Raw genomic sequence first — 18828 nt, 5'->3', positions numbered from 1 at the left:
GATTTAGGCTTCTATCCTTAGATATGTGGTAGTAGGCTTCTATTTCGGAGCCTCTAATGTATTCTTACTACTCTTGGTTTTACTTCACTCTAGTGACTTCAACATGGGGCTTGTTTAAAATAACTTAGTTGTCCTATGACATGTACACTCTTCTCTTGTGTACAAGATCGATCTATCCCTCGTAATAACGTTATACCGTAGTATCATAGCATTAAGCAACATCAACAAACAAAAAAACAACCATCAAAATATAATTACAACATGTGAACAAAGGAGTTCCGTAGATTAGGCCCTAAAGAAGCTATCTTAGTTGATGATGTGAAGTGAAAAGAAGTCTCGCGGTTGTTGTGTAGATTGTAATTGAACTGTGTTCACAATGAGAAAAAAATGATAAGATCAAAAACTGCTAAAATCTGGAATCCAGATTGGAAGAGAAAAAAAAATGGACCACAAAAATGATGATGATACAATTGGAGAAATTTTAAAGTTTTGTATGTTTATTAAAAACACATATTTAAAATTAAATTCTGAATAGGAACCTTTAATTTTTTTACAAATCGTAGATTTCTTTTTGCAAAAGTTTTGATAGGGCATCTGTACACATTTTTGGTACATCTACCCCTGCCTACGAGAGGAGCCAATAAATGAATGTTGTCATCGTGCACGTGCAGAAGAGGAGAACCGCACTAAAATATGAAAGATATTTATTAAGATAAGAAATGCATGGAAACCAAGTATAGTAAAATTCTAGATATTGTGGGTTATAATTATTAGAATTTTTGTTGAAGTTTTAAGGTTTGGTTTAATTAATTTGACAAAATTAATTTTATTAACAATTAGTTATTTATTATATTTGTTATTTTTGATTTTTTATATAATTTTCTTTTAGTGAGTGTGTAATGTATTTCATATATACAGAACCATAACCATGAATCCCCAAACGTTTTAGATGAGAAGTGTAGGGTGAATGTACCTACATCTACAGGCAAAATGGAGGCGAAAATAAATGCGCATTTCCACAAGCGAAATGAAGAAAGGAAAGGACTGGCGTGCACCTGCACAAAAAGCAGCGTGAAGTTATCAATTTTTTGGACTATTACTCAATTATTTTACTCCACTTCAAGTACAAGGATTAGATTAAAAGATAAATTCCGCTGCGTTTTCACCTCCGCTAACCCTGAGCCAACGGCCACGCGCGCATAGTTGCTCACTTTCCGATCGATCCTGGCGACGATCACTGGCGTGACCCCGCGGAGGCTTCGAGACGACGCAGAAGGGGTCGAGGATTTCAGTCCTGCGCTTGGAGTTGGCGGCAGAGGAATTTTATGTGGGGAAAAGCGAGATGGGTGAGTTTTTTTTTCTCTCTAATTGCGAAATGCCTTCTTTTTGCCTATGTTTGAGTGGAGTACTGCTTTTTCTCACATAGTTTAGTTGGAATTGTTCCACATTCTCATTTCGCACATTGTCTATGGTTGGAAGGGTGCTTTTTTCCTTTGGATCTGATACGTGGCTGTTTAGTCCCTGTCCTGCTTGAACACTACGCTGAAGTTTCATTAGGTACTCATGGTGGAACTGAGTACTTGTAGTTGTAAACATGGTTTGCCAGAACAGTCGCGATGGCTGTCACGGACACTACCATTCTAGTTCCAATATCATTTCATGGACTAGTCATGGTGCGGATTTATAAAAAAAATAAAGAGAACTAATAATAAAAAAAATAAAATACATGAAGTCATATAAAATCAATACATCAATACATAATTATCATACAATAATATAACATAATGAGAAAAATACAATGATAATTATACCTTATCAGAGCTAATACCACGAAAATTGATGAGGAACCAAATCTTCATTATATTTTCCTTGAGTATCATGCTAATAATGTTTCATCATGACGATTGTAATATCCAAAACCATGATACCCAATAGAATTGCCGGTAGCACTTGATTCACGATCACAACCATGATATCCAATATTGCTCCCAAGAGATGTTGAAAAATCAGGAATTACATTCTGTGCATTATCAAAATAACCTTCAAATTTATGATGTCTAATTCCACTTGTATAGGATGGTGAATAATTAGATGAATCGTATTTGGGTTGATTGCTACCACAGTATCCATATCCACCTGATTGATATCCAATTGGACCATGTCCAATATCTTGAGACTCCCAATTATAACTTCTTGATCCATAATTATCTCTTATTGGAATTCATTGGTTCCCTCTCAAAATCAAATATTTTATATGTTCTTCAACACTCGTATATTGTCGTGAAGATTCAATCGAATGTTCTTTATCATTAACATCAGGAGATTTTGATAAATTTGCCAAATAGTGATGTTGTTTTCCATCCCAGGCCGATAGCCATGATTAGTATCTTGTGTTGTATAATAATTTTTATGACCTTATGCCCATGTCATATCCGTGTCATACTGATCATCTTGATGACTTTGATGAACATGATGTTCACATGACTTTATTGATTATTTCCATCATTTGAATCATCACTGTCGTCACTATCGTCACTTTCATCACTATCTTCAATATCATCTCTTGATAAAACTTCTTTTCTTTTCAATTGTGTTGACTTTTCTACATTATTTTTCTTTTTTGAATGACTTTGAATGTTTGCAGTTGTGTTGTGTTCTTCATCATCTGATGCTCGAAGTGCTTGATTTAAACATGCCAAATCATCATCTTCTAAAACTGATGGTTCATTATCTATTGTCCATTCATTTAAGATGTCATCATCATGAAAAACGTGATTGAGGTCTATCGAACTATAAAATTCCTTTTTTTTTGTGCATCATGTTTCGTACCCTAAGCCGCATATTGTAGTGAACATAAACTAATTTGTGTAACTTTTTGATAGTCAAGTGATTATGAAGCTTTGTGTGTATGAGAGACCATGTACTCCAATTTCTTTCGCATCTCGAAGGTGAGCATGTTTGACTTAAAACTTTTATTATAATTTTCTGAAGGTGTGGGGCATCTTCACCATAATTGCTCCACCATTCAACTGATACAAAAACTGAATATCGTATATATTTTTAATTATAAATACTTGTAAAATTTAAATTACAAACTTGGGAGACTTTTTTTTAACTGCCATTTTTGCTAGTGGAGACCCAAATTCACCTATCTGATCTGTGAATAATTTAATCTAAAAATTATAAGGAAAAACAAATAATTATTGTTTATGTTTGGAAAAAAATATAGGAACATAAAAAAATACCTCACTGACAGCCGAAGCTTGTACATTTAAGTCTGACTCCAATATCTTAATTACAATCTTTAATCCTCATTTAACTTCATCATTATAAACACAAGTTCTAGAATATCGAAATAATGAGTTTATGAAATATACTGAAATATCAATAAGATAATCAAAAATTAGAAATGAGGAATTTGTAAATGATTTTGATGACATACTTTATACTCTACAATTTAAACAAATAAATTATATGGTTGCTTGCAACATATAGATGTTGGTGTAATTGATTGTACCATCGATTATCAATGTCAATCTCCAGTATTATCTTTTATTGTCATTTTTTCTTTATCTATTGCTTCATAGATAATTGACATTGTTGGTTTTCGATATCTCCTTTAGTTTGCATATTTTCAATCTGCTGAGTAAGAAATTTAGATGGTCGTGGTGGGTCTCCTACTTCATTAAGTAATGGATTCTCAGCTTCAACAGCGCTCCACCAATCCATCATTGGATCATTCTCAATTTGGACAAATCCAATATGAAATGGGTCTACATCACCAGGCTCTTATTCTTTCTTCTCTTTTATTATTGCTCTTAGTTGAAGACGCATATTATAATGAACATAGACCATCTTCTCCAAACGACGATTAGAAAGACGATTTCAAACTTTCGTATAAATGAGGGAGAAAGTTGTCCAATTTCTTTCACAACCACTTGAAGATGTTGTCAGTGAAAGAATCTGTATTGCAATCCCTGAAATCATCAAATAAAATATGATCAGCAAATAAATCAACATCAATCAACTCATCTAAAATACTCATGCTCATGATAGAGTGATCCTCTCTAGGATGCTTCATAACATTGATAAGCCCTAAACTAGGTGTCACGATAGGGCTTCAAATTAGAATTTATAATTTTTATCGAAAACCCACAATGAATTCAAGCAAATGAAGTATAGGGGCCTCGAGTCGTATTTTTCCAAGGACTAGTAGCAAATTGTTTAAATTGAGCTTATCGTGTCGTGTTTTTGGGTTTTCACATATAAGATGGGGGTTTGGTGTTTTTGGAATGAAATGAAACTGAAAATCAACAACTAAATGCAAAATGCAAAAAATTAAACCTATTCCTATGAAGCATGAATCCTAGAATTGCAAAACCCTAACTTATAAACGTATAAACTAAATCTAACTAATCAAATGTAATGAGTTTCAAAAACACTAATTCAAACAGCTAATCAACCAACAAAACCCTAAACCCAATGGCACGGAACAGTGAACATTGGCACGCTACAGTGCCACTGGAATCAGAAATCAGACTTATCAGAACACGAACTGAAATTAAAATGAAGTAAACCTCTAATCACTACCATAACCAAAAAAAAACAATCACGAATCTAAGCAATTCAAATGAAGCAAAGCATTTAACAACTAACAATTTGAAGTGCAGTCACTGTAAACTGAAACAAGAACTGGAAATTCGGAAACACACTATCAGAAATGCAGAAACAAGAAACTAAAGCATCCAACCCATCCCTTTTCCTTTGTTTCCTCAATTTGGCGTCAACAAACCGTCGAATCTAGCAATTTAGCTTCAACAATCCCTTCGGAGACTTCAATTTGACCGCTGGAGTTGTTTTCTCGCGTGCCCGAACCCAGTAAAACCGAAGAAACCCTCTCCTGTGATAATCAGAGCTCGGCAGACGCTGTCTTCAGCTGGCAAAACCGGAATTCTCTCCTCCTCCTTGCGCCGGCGAATGTACTGAAGCCTTGGATGTGTTCCGCGCCAATCAGAGAACCCCTCTTCAAGTTGCGGCTTCGGATTTCTCAGCAACTCGCCGGATTTGGACGAAACAGAGTTCGACGCCGCCGGAAGAATCCCCGCCGTCGCGCGCCGTCCGGTCGCCGATTTATACCCAATCAACCGGATTGAAGCTTCTCAGGGATTGAGGATGGCAACGGAAATGGAAGAATTGGACGGGAGCCTCGCCGTGCTACTACGTCGCCGAGCAGAGAAGCGGCGTCGGGACGATGAACAGTAGCGAGACACTGTTCATCCCGAAAACTATAGCTTTTATACTCTGATTAATTGATTAATCTCAGCCGTCCGATCTTGATCTGATGGCCAGGACTGATCTAGGGCTTTAGGGCAGCTTAGGGCTTCCAAAAATTTGTGAAATTTTGATCAGGCTCGATCTAAGTCATGTCCTCCATGTTGGCTCGATCAATTTGGCAAATTTGACTCGATTTGACCGCGGTTGAGCTCGAGTTAGATCCGATTTAGCCCTAAAATCAATAAAAATCAAATTAATGCCAAAAATTCACCATTAAATCACAAAAATTATATCAAGCCTTAAATCATGCAATATAGGACAATTAAAGTCAAATCGATTCAATAGACATCGAACAAACTGAACTGGACCACTGTATCTCCAATCTCCATGGATAGTGTGCCTGCATGTACATCAATTTTCGTCCTAGCAGTCTTCAAAAATGGCCCCCCAATAATAAGTGGTGATCTGTGTGCCAAGTAATCACACTCCATGTCCAGGATATAAAAATCTGCAGGAAAAATTAACTCTTTCACCTTCACAAGTACATCTTCAATCCGGCTGGGTGAGTCTGGCTCCTATCTGCTAGCTGAATAACCACTCCTGTAGGCTGAAAAATCAACTTTTTTTATCCTCTTGGGAGATTCTCTTATGTTGGATTGGAGGAACTTGATTTAAAATTAGAGGGGGATGATGTTACTATTGGCCTTTAGAGCCAATTATAAGATGATTAACAAGAGAACTTTTGTATCATATTTCATTAATAAAAGACAAAGTTTATGGCTATTATATTTACTTTAGATTTATGCCAGATGAATAAGTATAATAATGTTCTAGGGTAATAGGTTCTAGTCTACAACTTATCAATTGGTTGAATTGATAGTGAGATGCTATATATATATATAACACTGCTTAAGCTTCAATATACAAGGGCAATATTAATGCGTTGATGCGTTGAGACTAGTATGTAGGTCAATTGATGACTTAATTTCAAAAGTCATAGATATAAGATATCAAGTTAACACATGAGTATATATTAAAGAATATGTACTGAATTGACCTGCCATGAGAATGTTTCATAGATGGTATGAGTGTCATAAGCATTCTCATAGTGACTATTAGTATAAATTGTCCTTAGACCTGAAGTCACTATTGTTTTCTACATAAGGAGTTGTGTACTTTTGTATCAACAAATGTCATTTGTAACAAGATAAATTATAAAGTCGATCACTGGATATGTAATAAATTATACGGAGGGATGTGAGTGATGTAGATGGGATCTAGGGATCTATTCCTTCCATATGACGGAAGTGATATCTGTGCGCCTCTTGATTAAGTAGGACTACTAAAATACATGACTATGCTTAAATAAGTCAATATGAGATATTGAACTCATTTGGTCAAGTGAGTCTACTTGAATATCAAGAAATACAAAAATTGATAAGGAGATGACACAGTCTATGTCTCATGGATCAATTAAGATATCGAGAATAGAAGGACCAAATTATATAAGATAATAGACACAGAAAGGTTAGGTCGGATCTCAATATTCTTATCACTTGGGTAACAATGATACATTGCTAGATGTCATTCATCACTTATGTATCTAAAATGTGTAGGGTCTCAAGGATGTCCACATCTCCACAATGACATGATATTGTCCATTTTGGGCGTAAGCCTTCATGGTTTTTGTTCTTGGACTCTCCCCAAAAAGCCTCATGCCAATGAAGATATCTTCCATCCTTTTAAATTCATGATCTTTTCCATGTGTTTTAGATGTGGGACTATGTTTGCACCCTTGCAAACCAACAATCTCCCCTCAAACAAAGGACCACAGGCTCCCCTCAAACGGAAAGTCTCCGTTTGATGTCTGAATCCTCGACCCACCAGGACTTCCTGTCACTCGGTCTACCCAACCTACTAGGACTTCTTGCCTAGTCGCAACTAGGACTTCCTGCCCCTCGGTCTACCCGACCTACTAGGACTTTCTGCCTAGCCGCAACTAGGACTTCTTGTCCCTCGGTCCACCCGACCTACTAGGACTTCCTGCCTGGTGTTTGGTCCTCTTGATTCAGACATGGGAGCACCCACTTCCTTTGTTTAAGGTTCAATCCACATGGTTAGATCTGGATCATAGCTCTTCCGGCGGTTAGTCCGGTGATGAGCAGTCTCGCTTTGATACCAATTGTAGGGTCTCAAGGATGTCCACATCTCCACAATGACATGATATTGTCTATTTTGGGCCTAAGCCCTCATAGTTTTTGTTCTTGGGTTCTCCCCAAAAGGCCTCATGTCAATGGAGATATCTTCCATCCTTTTAAACCCATGATCTTTTTCATGTGTTTTAGATGTGGGACTATGTTTGCACCCTTGCAAACCAACAAAATGTTGTTTTAGATACATTACTAACGTTATGAGAACTTATTAGGTCACACATAAAGAACATATTGATTTGGGGATAAGTTTATTTTAGTTTGACTAAAATATGATGGACCTTAAGACTATAGGGTTAAGTATAATCCGAATTAGACTTATTTAGTTAGACTTAAATGAATCCAACTATTGGATTATTTGATTGAGTCTAATCCGAATTATACTAATTGGATTAGACTTAACCACTAAAGAGGATTAATGTCCATTAATAAAGATTAATGGAGCATTGATGAAAAGGAGTGCAAAAGACAAAAACCTTTTGTACTCATTGAATGACCCTTTGTATTCATTGGATGAGTACAAAAGGTCATTTTTTATGCATTTGGTGGATGATCACTTCTAGTTTCCTTTTTTTCTCCACTTGGCCAAACCATCCAAGTTGCTAGCATAACGAAGGTGGTTCTTTTCTGAATGCTGAGTTTATGCAATGAACGAAGGATGTGTTCGTGTGGATACCGAAGAGGCGTGATTATTCTGATCGTACTGAGATCTACCAAATCAAGTTGCTGTTGGGATTGTTCTGTTTTTACAACAAAGGTGATAACTCGATCAAATATGTATACTGCATTCGTATGGATCTCTAGAGGGATCAGTTTAATTCCGTTGCGTTTATTATTATTTTTCGTAAAAGATCCCTATAGATGAGAGAGAAGGTTATAGGAATCTTCTCTAATAAAGACTTTTAGAAAATTCTCAACTCTACGGGGAGTTTAGTTGAAAGGGGAGCCTAGATATAGGTCCTAATGCATGGTATTGTATTCATCGCATATGCATGAGAATTTTATTGTTGTTTTGGTTTCTCTAACTTAAATAGATTGCCAAACATCAAAAGAGGTTGTCCGGTATAACTTTGGGTTTTGATTTTTAGGCAAAGGGTTTAAGTCAAACCTTGTTTTATATCTGATGTGTGAATATACATAGAATTTGGAGAGCTCGTTGGCTTGACATGGCCAAAATGGTATACTTAGTTCTGTTGAGATTCGAAAATGATGGTATGAAACATTTGAGTGACTGCAAGATGAGGAGTACTGAGTTGGTACTAGACCAACTCAGGAAGATTGACGTGGCGTGGCTAGGTTGGTAATTTGATGGCTTATCAGAGAAGGTTGCTTGAGGCAGACTAAGGGACCATTAGACGAGAAGCATCAAAGCAGCGAGGACGACAAACGATGAAGGTGGACTCTATAGGTGAAAGGGTGAAGGATATCATATGGAGGAGTCATGGGCTCGTGCGTATTTAAGGAACCAAGTAAGTTGACTTGAGATGAAGTTAAGTTGCTACAATAAAACTTTGGTGAGCTGAGTGTTGAATGGACTGTATCCATATGGATGAGGGTAGAACTCAACATAAGATAACTAAACCTTAGAATTGTTCGTAGTCGAGGTCAATAGTTGATTAGTGACGGACAAATTGGTGACTGGGAACCCAATACCCCAAATGGCATGAAATTGACTAATGAAAAAGGCAGTTGATTGATAAATCAAAACCTTTGACTTGTGATAACCTAAGATTTATGGTTTTGAGCAGTTGATTGATGTGGATTCAAGTCAACTAAAGGAACCAACAAATATAATGGTTTTATTAGTGGCTGAGTCAATTGTGCAGTCGATTGATGACATCTGTCAATTGATATTAAGAGGTAGACATACCAGGCGATTGCTAGGTGACTGACAGACTTGTAGTAAGAATTTGAAGGCTATAAAAGGAGGGGTGGTGGAGGCTTCTATAGTTGGCGAAATAGAATTGGTCAAATACTATTAGAAACATTATATTCTTTGAGCTTTTCCTCTCTTTTTTTTTGTAATACTTGTTGTGTATGTAAGAGTTTTTCCACCTTTTGTAGTTGATTAAGGAGAAAGATAGTGACTTTCCCAGAGTGATCTACCAATTGATCATTGGCTGCGGAGTAGGAGCCTAGGGTTGCATAACTATATTAAATCAACGTGTTTGCAATATAAGTGAGACTGTGCTTATGTTCTATTTCCGCTGCTAATTGTTTATGTGACTTTACTATTGAGAATAAGAGTATTTGAGAATCATGCTTGCAAGTATATAATTTCTATTCACTCCCTCTAGCTCATTCATCCTGTCCTTACACTTATTTCCTTTAAATATACATTGTGCATTTAGGATTACTGAAAATAGAGGATATGAGAATAACTATTAAATTGTTTTTAATAGGGGGATTATTTTCATATTTTGTTTTTTGTTTCTCCTATAACACTTGTTGGGGGGATTATTTCATATTTTGTTTTTGTTTCTCCTATAACACTTGTTGACGACAAGTTGATTAACAAGAGATAACATTAAAATGTGGAACATGTTTAACTAATGCATAATTACGTATATTGTAGAGTCTTGACTTTGTAATTTAACGAGACATAATGTCAACTCATACAAATAAGTTTCAATCATTCTTATTGATTCGATTGTAAATCGCTAAACCTCCTATTTGTGATGCTTTCTTTACAGGGTGGATTGTAGGATGTTCACAATTTATATATGAGATGCATTTATAAGGTAGATTGGATGTCATTTTCTCGCTATCTATATATTTCTCTCTGTATCTATATATATATGATACATTCCATATTGAGTGGATTGCATGAATTGCAGGTCATTTACCTTCTAAATAGAATACATCATCTACGGGGTGGATCAGAGGTCGTTCACCCTCTATATTATACATAATATATATTATATTGTTGATTTGTAGATGAAATAAGAATATAAAAGAGGAATTAAGGTTTAAAATTTCAAACCGTGTCAAAGTTTCGATTTGATACGGTTTCAATACTTTTTTAAATGTAAAACATAGTATAAGATTGAGATTTATATTAGAAATTATATTACAAGATTAAGAATAATTTGGTTCAAAACTTAATCAAAATAATAGTATATTTTATAAGATTAATTATATTATATTTATTTATTTATTTGTATCTTTATAGAAAAAAATTCATAGTCAAAAAAGGAAAAGAAAAGATTCTTTGAATTAGGTAAAAAAAAGGAACATTAAAAGGTAAGTAAATAAAAAATCAATGAATGAAAGAAGAAAGGAAGAAATAAGATAAAATAAAGAGAAAGGGAAAAGGGGGAAAGAGTAAAAGAGAAAAAGGAAAAAAAATTAATATAAAAGAAAAGAAATTAATAAGAAAGAAAATAAATATGAAAGGGGAAAGTAATAAATTAGGAAGAAAAAAAACAAAGGGAAAAGGAGAAAGAGGAAAAGAAAATGGGGAAAAAATTAGTAGGAAAGGAAAGGAATTAATAGCAAACAAAACAAAAGGAATGAGATTAAACAAAGAGGGAGGAAGAAAAATTAAAAAAAAAACAGTCATAAGACAGGTTGACAGCGGACTCTTCGCAAGTAGCAACGACCTCGCTTGGTGCTACCATGAGGCCACTGTGGCCTTGTGACTTCGTGGGCTTGCTTGGCTACCATGAGCTTGCGGAGGCCTTGTGGCATAGCACGAACTTTAAACCTTGAGAGGAATTACAAAAAAAAATGATAAAATTATCTAAGAGAAATATATGAGCAAATTGTAATAAGAGGTTAATAAAATTAAATGGTCAAAAAATGATTCCAATGATTATTTATTGTGCTTTGGATTTATTGTATGGGATATTCTCACACTCATTTTGTATTTTACACATGTTTTGGAGTTCTTAGCTTCCAATTTGTTTACTAGGATATATAAACATGAATTTGTGGTGTTCCCTCGGTGGTTGCATTTTGTTTAGTTTTCTATTGCGTTGTCTCTTGCTCTCATATTATTGTAGTTCACACATGGCATGCGAAGTTTGCCTCTTGGTAGGCCTAGCTCATGGTCAATATATGCTCCCATGGAAGGCGGTATAGTCCAATGTGTGTTCAACATGATAACCACTCCCTTTATGCCTAGAGATGGAAGTGCTAACATTGACATTCAATCAATTCAATCTGCTTTCCATAAAATCACATAAATAAGTAGAAGTTTCATTCGATGGAGGGCAGAAAAAAGGAATATGCAAGAGAACATTATTTGCAGGGTAAGCGTGGGGATGTGCTTTCTTTGCCAATCGTCTTTTGTGTAATGAACAAAGGGCTTTTCTTTCATTTGTTTAGGATTGGCAAGAGGATGGCAAAAACGAGAAGCATTTTCAGACCTATTAGCAATGGCGGTCTTGGTATCATGTCTTTGAAGCAATTATGGATTCCCTATAACAAACTCATAGTTGAGGGCTATTTCCTCAGATAATGACACAATACCTTAGATTTCCTGAATAACCAAACTCTTAGGTATTGTGTTATTGTTCAACACAATAACACTACCTAAGAAAGCTATATGTTTCCACATAATTATCATACTGGATCTAATTTTTCATTTGAGAGAGCTGATCAAGAACCAAGAAAACATAGGAGATGCCTCTTTCTCAACTCAGTTCCAGTCAAATAGTTATTTTATAAACATGCAACAATTTTAAATAGTTACCATTATAATGTTCAAACTCTTCATCTACCCTCTCCATTATGTTTTGTTGTTTATAGTAGTTACTAGCTATAATACCTGAACTTTTCGTCTACCTTCTCCATTCTTATATTAGATACTTTTATCCTTTTTGTGGATCAAAGACACTCCCATTAATTAGGTGTGGAAGCTTTTTGAAATAAACATGGTGGACATATCCGCACTTGTCTCAGGTATTTGTACCTCAGTCAAATTAAAATAGCCTAGTAATTTTTTTCAATCATCAATTCTTACTGTTTTATTATTTTCAAATTCAACAATAGGAGCACTTTAAGAATCTGATTAGTTTCTCAATTCCCATTATCCTTTTTCGTGTCTACTATATATTGTTTACATTGGATGGTATCTATTTAGCAAATATAATCTTCATTATAACTTTAACTTAGGGTAACCTTTCACCTCTATTGCGAAAATTAAGCATAAATCATCTTTATTGTTTTCTTTGTTTTATTATTAACTTAATACAATCTTGGTTACATCTTAAAATTGATCTCTCGTTTATTTTAGCTATTACATATATTGCATGGAAACACCATCACTATGGCTCGATTTTTGAGTCCGCTGATTGGTATCAGTAGAATGAAATTCGATTGAGCTTTTGCAACTTAATGTGTAGAATGGTTTTGTTTAAATAAGCTTATATGGGGTTTAATTCTAAATGCTCAACCCAACCCCTACCACTACCAATGTTATTGTACATAATACTATCGCTTAAATACTATTATGAATTGCAATGAGGACCATTAGGATGAGGTTGAGGGTACCGTCTTAGGATCATCTGTATTGTGTCATACAAGCTGTATATTATAGGCTAGCACACTTTTGTATCACAAGTAAATCTAAAAATTTGGTGAACATGCCTTTATTGTCAACACTACCTACCGCAAAAGAACTTTCTAAGCTTCATCTTGACATTAAAATTTAATCCTTTGCTCTTTCATGTTTACTTACCAATTCTTGTATCTTCAATAACTAACACTCATTTTGTTTTTAATTTAAACTTTGTAATATTACCTATAGGCAAACAAAACCTGGTTTATTTATATTTCAGTTGGGCGAGATCACATTTATCTGGATAGTAACTGGTTACATCTTTAGCTTTAGCTGCTTCAAGACTGGAAAGATTGAATTTTCTGTTCTGGCAATAGCATAGACTGGATAATATATGGTTTTTGTAATTACTCATGGGCATGGAAAAAAAAATGTAAATAAGTGCCTTTTTTACATGTTTCCAAGGTTACATTGTTTTTTGGGTTGTGTTAATCACTTAATTATTCTCAGGTTTGACTGCATTATACTGACTAATAATGTAGGTACTAAATATTGTTGAATAACAAATTTGGTGTCGAGAATGAAGCACAAAAAATATGGATAGGAAACAAGTCAGCAATGGTGGCTGTCATACATGCTGAAGCATAAATTTTATTTTGGAGATTTTGTATTCAGGTGCTAATGTAAGTGGTAGATAGACTGACATGAAGAATTTGTTGAGTGAAAAATCAGCGGCAGCACCAATTAAGATTTTGATGGCCAATGACATGTCTAACGAAATTGAGTTAAAACGGAAATCTCATAGTGTTGTTGCCCAACTGATGGGAATTGATAACATGAAGCTGGATCAGCAGCAAGTCCCCGTCCATACTAAAAGAAAGTTGCAGGATAATTGTCCATCAACTACCTTGGCCGGAGAACTTAGGGTTTGTTGCCAGAAAGACAAATTCTGCAATGAAACATCCCGTAAACTTCAGCATTATATTTATGATAAGATTGAGTTCAAGGATGCATGTGAAATATTACATAAACCATCAGCAGATATAAAAAACCAGTGGGGAAATTGTATCAAGGACCCGAATAAGAACAACAAAAAGGCCTATGTAGAGAATTTGATGGAAGGGAGTTTTTCTGCAGAAGAGGAAAGGATACTCCATTCCAAGGATTTTCAAGATGCCCTTAGAATTGTCTACTCAAACAGAAAATTATTCCTAAAAATCCTTCAAGGTCCAGATTTCATACCATCAAAGCACATGAGAAATGCCCCTATCACTCCAGTTAAAAAAAATCACATTTCTGCATTTAAGCCATTGCGAAATTTTGAGAAGGGTGAGAATGTGGTGACAACAGAGGTATATCCATCTGGCAGAAAGTGTGGAAGGGGAACAGTGAATTCAGTTTCTAATAATGTCTCTGATTTTACTCAACTAAAGGCAAAGAATGTTTCTCGGCAAACCAGGATAGTGGTCCTAAAGCCTAGATCTGGTAAACATCATGTCATGAAGGCCAAGTTGACATCTCCAACAACATTATGTAAACTGCTAGAACAAAGTGGATTTTTTAGAAGCTTGCAAGATAGGGGAGCCTTACAATCAAGATCTGAAAGCGAAGTCTCTCAACAGAAACTAAAGAATGTAATTTCCTGTGAGACAGACAAATCCTTGTCCTCAAGCAGATCCAATAATGAGAGTTTTTTTGACAATCTAGAAATTGGGAATGTAGAAGAAAATATTGGCATCTTTTGTGATTTGGAGGCTCAAGCTTCACGTTGCTGTTTGGAATGTAATAATACAACATGCAATTCATGCTTGGCCATATCTTTTAGTCAGGCTTCAATTTCACAGAAGTCAGCAGTTGTAATGGAAGCCAAGAAGCAAGCTTTGGAGAGACAGGCTTCCTCACCCTCTAATAGAAGCAATAAAGAACAAATTCAAACACATAGATCATCATTCTCATTAGGTCAAATCCTTGCTAATACTGTTGTAAAGGATGCTGAGCAAATTGATAAGTTCATTCCTAGAAATGGATCCTCCTGCAATCCAGTTGATGAATTGAAGATATCTACATCCTGTGAAACCTTTGGGAAAATTAACTATATTGAAAGGAGGAGCTCCCCTGGTAATTTATCAAGGTCAAAGAGTCTGCCCATCTCATCCTCGTATGAACAAATTGGATCAAGTAGTCAATCATCCAAAATCTTGATTATTAATGCTATTGAGCGAAAGAAGGAAGTAAAGTCTAGGAATGATAGGACATTCAAAGAAAAGATCTCAAATTTTCTCTTTTCGAAGATGAAGAAATTTAGTTGTGAAAAGTCTGCTTCTCCTTTCTCGGAGGGGTTTGATAGCAAATTCCATTCTTACAGTGCTGGTTTTGCAGTAAAGGGAAGTGTACAATCAGTAAATCCTCTGAAAAAAAATTTGCCTTTGGGAAGTCCACAAGTATATTATGAAGAAACAACTGGAAATGCAACTTGTCCAAACCCAATAATTGATGCAAGGAAAAGAGTAAGTTTTTCCTCCACTTTCATAATTCAGATTTCTTCGTTTTTGTAATTTTACAAATTTAGAATTTCATTGATTTTTAATTACATATCATACTATAGTCAATAGTGAATGTGAGGGAAAGTTGTACCATTATAGTGTGATAATATCGATCCTTGCCTCACACAAGACATTCAATAGGACCATAAAGCTAGCATCCACATCATAAAAAATATAATTTCTTTGAAACAAACCACCCACATCCCTGCAAGAAGATGCATCCATCCATCTTTCATTTATTAAATCCTCATGCAAATTGAACTTTGAGGTAATTGACTTGTGCTTTTATGCTTCCCACATGTATATGCCATATTTATTGGCATTATTTTTTTTATTATATTCTTCTTGAGGATAGTTTCTGGAAAAATATGCAATAGTCGAGAATGATGCCAAGAAAGAAGTGAATGAAGTCAAGAATGAAGCTTTCTAACACTTGATACAAAAAAGAAGAAAATGACATCTATAGGATAGCTAAAGTGAGAGAGAGGAAAATAAGGGATTTTACTCAAATAAGATGCATTAAAGATGAATCCAATAGGATATTAGTGAAAGATGATGAAATAAAGGAGCGATGGAATAAGTTTTTTATCAACTTTTTAATAATAGTTTAAGTGACCAACTTAGCTTAGAAAATTTATATACATCAGAGGAGTATAAAAATTTAAACTTTTATCAGAGAATTCAAATTTCAAAAGTAGAATAAGCATTAAATGGGATCCAAAATGGAAAAACGGTTAAACTGAATAATTTCGAATAAAGGTATGGAAGTGTCTAGGGAAGTAGGGTATTGAATGACTTATGAAATTATTCAACTTGATATTATATTGACAATGAAGAAAATCCCGATCAATAAAGTTCAGTGGATTAAGTAATCTAGTTCCCTGTATAAAAATAAAGGAGGCATAACAAAATTATGTAAATTAAAGAAAGGTGTTAGCCTATATGTATTGAAATACTTAAGGATATGTATGAGAATTTAATGACTCCAGGTGGATTAACTGAAGCGTTACATTAAGGATCCGTTCTAAGTCTATATTTTATTTTCAGATGACATTGTTTTGGTAATTGTTAAAATGGGAGATGAGTTACCTATAACCGAGAACTTTAAGTATCTAAGATTATTTTTGTAAAAGGATGGAGCGGTTGATAGTGATGTTTTACATATGATACAAGCAAAATGATTGAAATGAAAGAGGGCATAAGTGTACTTTGTAATCGTAAGGTACCTTTAAATTTAAGAATTTTATAAAATGCTAGTTAGATCTGTTATGTTATATGGAACAGAATATTGGATTATGAATTAAGCACATAAGTAGAAGATGAGAATTGCACAAATGAGAATGTTAAGGTAGATATGTAGATATATGAGGATGGACAGGATAAGAAATGAAAACATTAAAAATAAAGTTGGTGTTGTACCTATTGAAAGAAAACTCTGAGACGCGTTTAAGATATTATATACATGTACTTAGGTATTAATAAATGCTCTAGTTAGGTGATAAAATATCAACAAATATACACATTAATTGAGGAAGAGAAACTAAAGAAGACTTAGGTAACAACTATAAATTAGGATCAAATTCATTTAAATATAGATAAGGATATAATAGAGGATCGAGACTAATGACGTAGGAGGATCCATATAGTCAATCTCAATGGGATAAAGGGTTGAATGTTGTTGTATATGGTTATGGGGAATTTGACCTTACTGAAGTATGCCACTAATCTTTGTTTTGATTTCCCATTTGAATTTTCTTTCTTTATTATGTATTTACATTGTCGACAGGCTTCTTCTATTGAGAAAGCTAAAGCATGCAATACAATGAGAGATGAAGTCAACTTTGAAAACTCCAAAGTTAACCAAGATCAAACTAGCCCAGTCTTGGATACTCTGTTCAAAGACAGAAGAAATGACATTTTATCCAAGTCATCTGATGTTATTAATGGACCACAAAGTAAGACCTTTTCCTAATCAGCAATAAATTAGTGAAAAGTTTAAGCTTTTTATCAATCTGGCTAATTTTTGTCTCATAACAGAATTAATAAATTTGTAAATGGTGATATCTTCATTACGTTTCATTTAGCATCTGGATCTCAGTTTTTCCCTATTGTTTCACTCTGCACTAGAGAAAAAATGCGAGAGTTCCTTATTAAGTTCATCTTTATCCTGTAATTTAATCTTTGTCAGCATAATGGGCATCCTGTTTAAATTTAGTTTTCTCAATTTTTATTTCTTTCACACTTTACTGATATGATTCTCCTCTATTCATAAGGTATCTCCAGGGCTCCACAAATTGAATCAGTTTCCCGTTCATTACCAAGGGATAATAGTCACCCAGATTTTCCAATATTTAATAAAGAACCATTCAAGGTGGACAACAATCACGAGGAGGATTATGCATTCTCTCGAAATTTTCTTTCTTCTAGCTCAGAAATAAATAATACTGTTTCCACTAGAAACGATGCTTTTCGAGGCCAATTTGATGAAGTGCTACTTACAAGCTACTTTTACTGGAGGGAAGCAGCAGCTATGCTCAAGGGGAAAAGGTCAAATCAGAACGTCTTATTCAACATTATCAACTCAGAACCAATAGAATTTGGATCAACTGGTTTGCCCACCTCACAAAACGTAAATCAATGCATTAGGGAATCTGCTTGGGTTGTGCCTGCAGAAGTGTTGAACATCGTCAGGAATTCATTTTTTGTGAAAACAGTGAGGGAAAGATAGTGACTGCAGCAACATAAGTCAATTGCTTGATATGATGGTTGGAGGATACAGATTGTCTGAGTACTTGTTGGAAGGACAAGAGATCACCGAAGAGATTAGCGGATATGTGTTGAAAGATTTGGTTGGGGAGGCTTTGGCTGAGATGAATGATTAATGTTTGTGATTTGATTAGAATGTTTTATGTATCATGGCTCCACATCTGTCATTCCTTGTTTCTCCCTGTAAATACTCAATAACTCAGTGTTTGTGTGGTTCAGGTATGCATATAAAGCAATGTAGTTCATCTTTGCTACATTTTTGGTGCATATGCGATACGGACCGCAGTGTCGTGCTGCAATATCAAAATTAATACTGAATTTTCTATTTTAGCATAGTATAGGACAATCTGGATCGTCTCTCAAGGAATGTAATGATGAATTATAATTTCAAGATCAAATGATAATGAAAATTTATTTTTGGATTGAACACGAAGAACTATAAATATGTAAATCAAATGCAACTGATAGAAATGTAAATTCACTAAACTATAATGCGAAAGAGATAATAAAGTAATGCAAGTAATTAAATCAT

At 34.7% G+C, this 18828-nt stretch overlaps 2 pseudogenes; one reads left to right on the top strand and one right to left on the bottom strand.

Moving 5' to 3' along the window:
• Nucleotides 1–1876: 1876 nt before the first annotated feature.
• On the bottom strand, nucleotides 1877–5765 carry LOC141819133 (uncharacterized; annotated as a pseudogene).
• A 7926-nt stretch (nucleotides 5766–13691) lies between these two features.
• LOC141819134 (uncharacterized) lies at nucleotides 13692–18484 on the top strand (annotated as a pseudogene).
• Nucleotides 18485–18828: the final 344 nt, after the last annotated feature.

Source organism: Curcuma longa, unplaced genomic scaffold (assembly GCF_044706935.1).
Source record: "Curcuma longa cultivar G26 ecotype Majalengka, Jawa Barat unplaced genomic scaffold, ITB_CL_G26_1.1 contig_27891, whole genome shotgun sequence".
NCBI classification, from domain to species: domain Eukaryota; kingdom Viridiplantae; phylum Streptophyta; class Magnoliopsida; order Zingiberales; family Zingiberaceae; genus Curcuma; species Curcuma longa.
The sequence above is the reverse complement of the archived record's forward strand: the minus strand, read 5'-3'. Positions and strand labels throughout refer to the sequence as shown.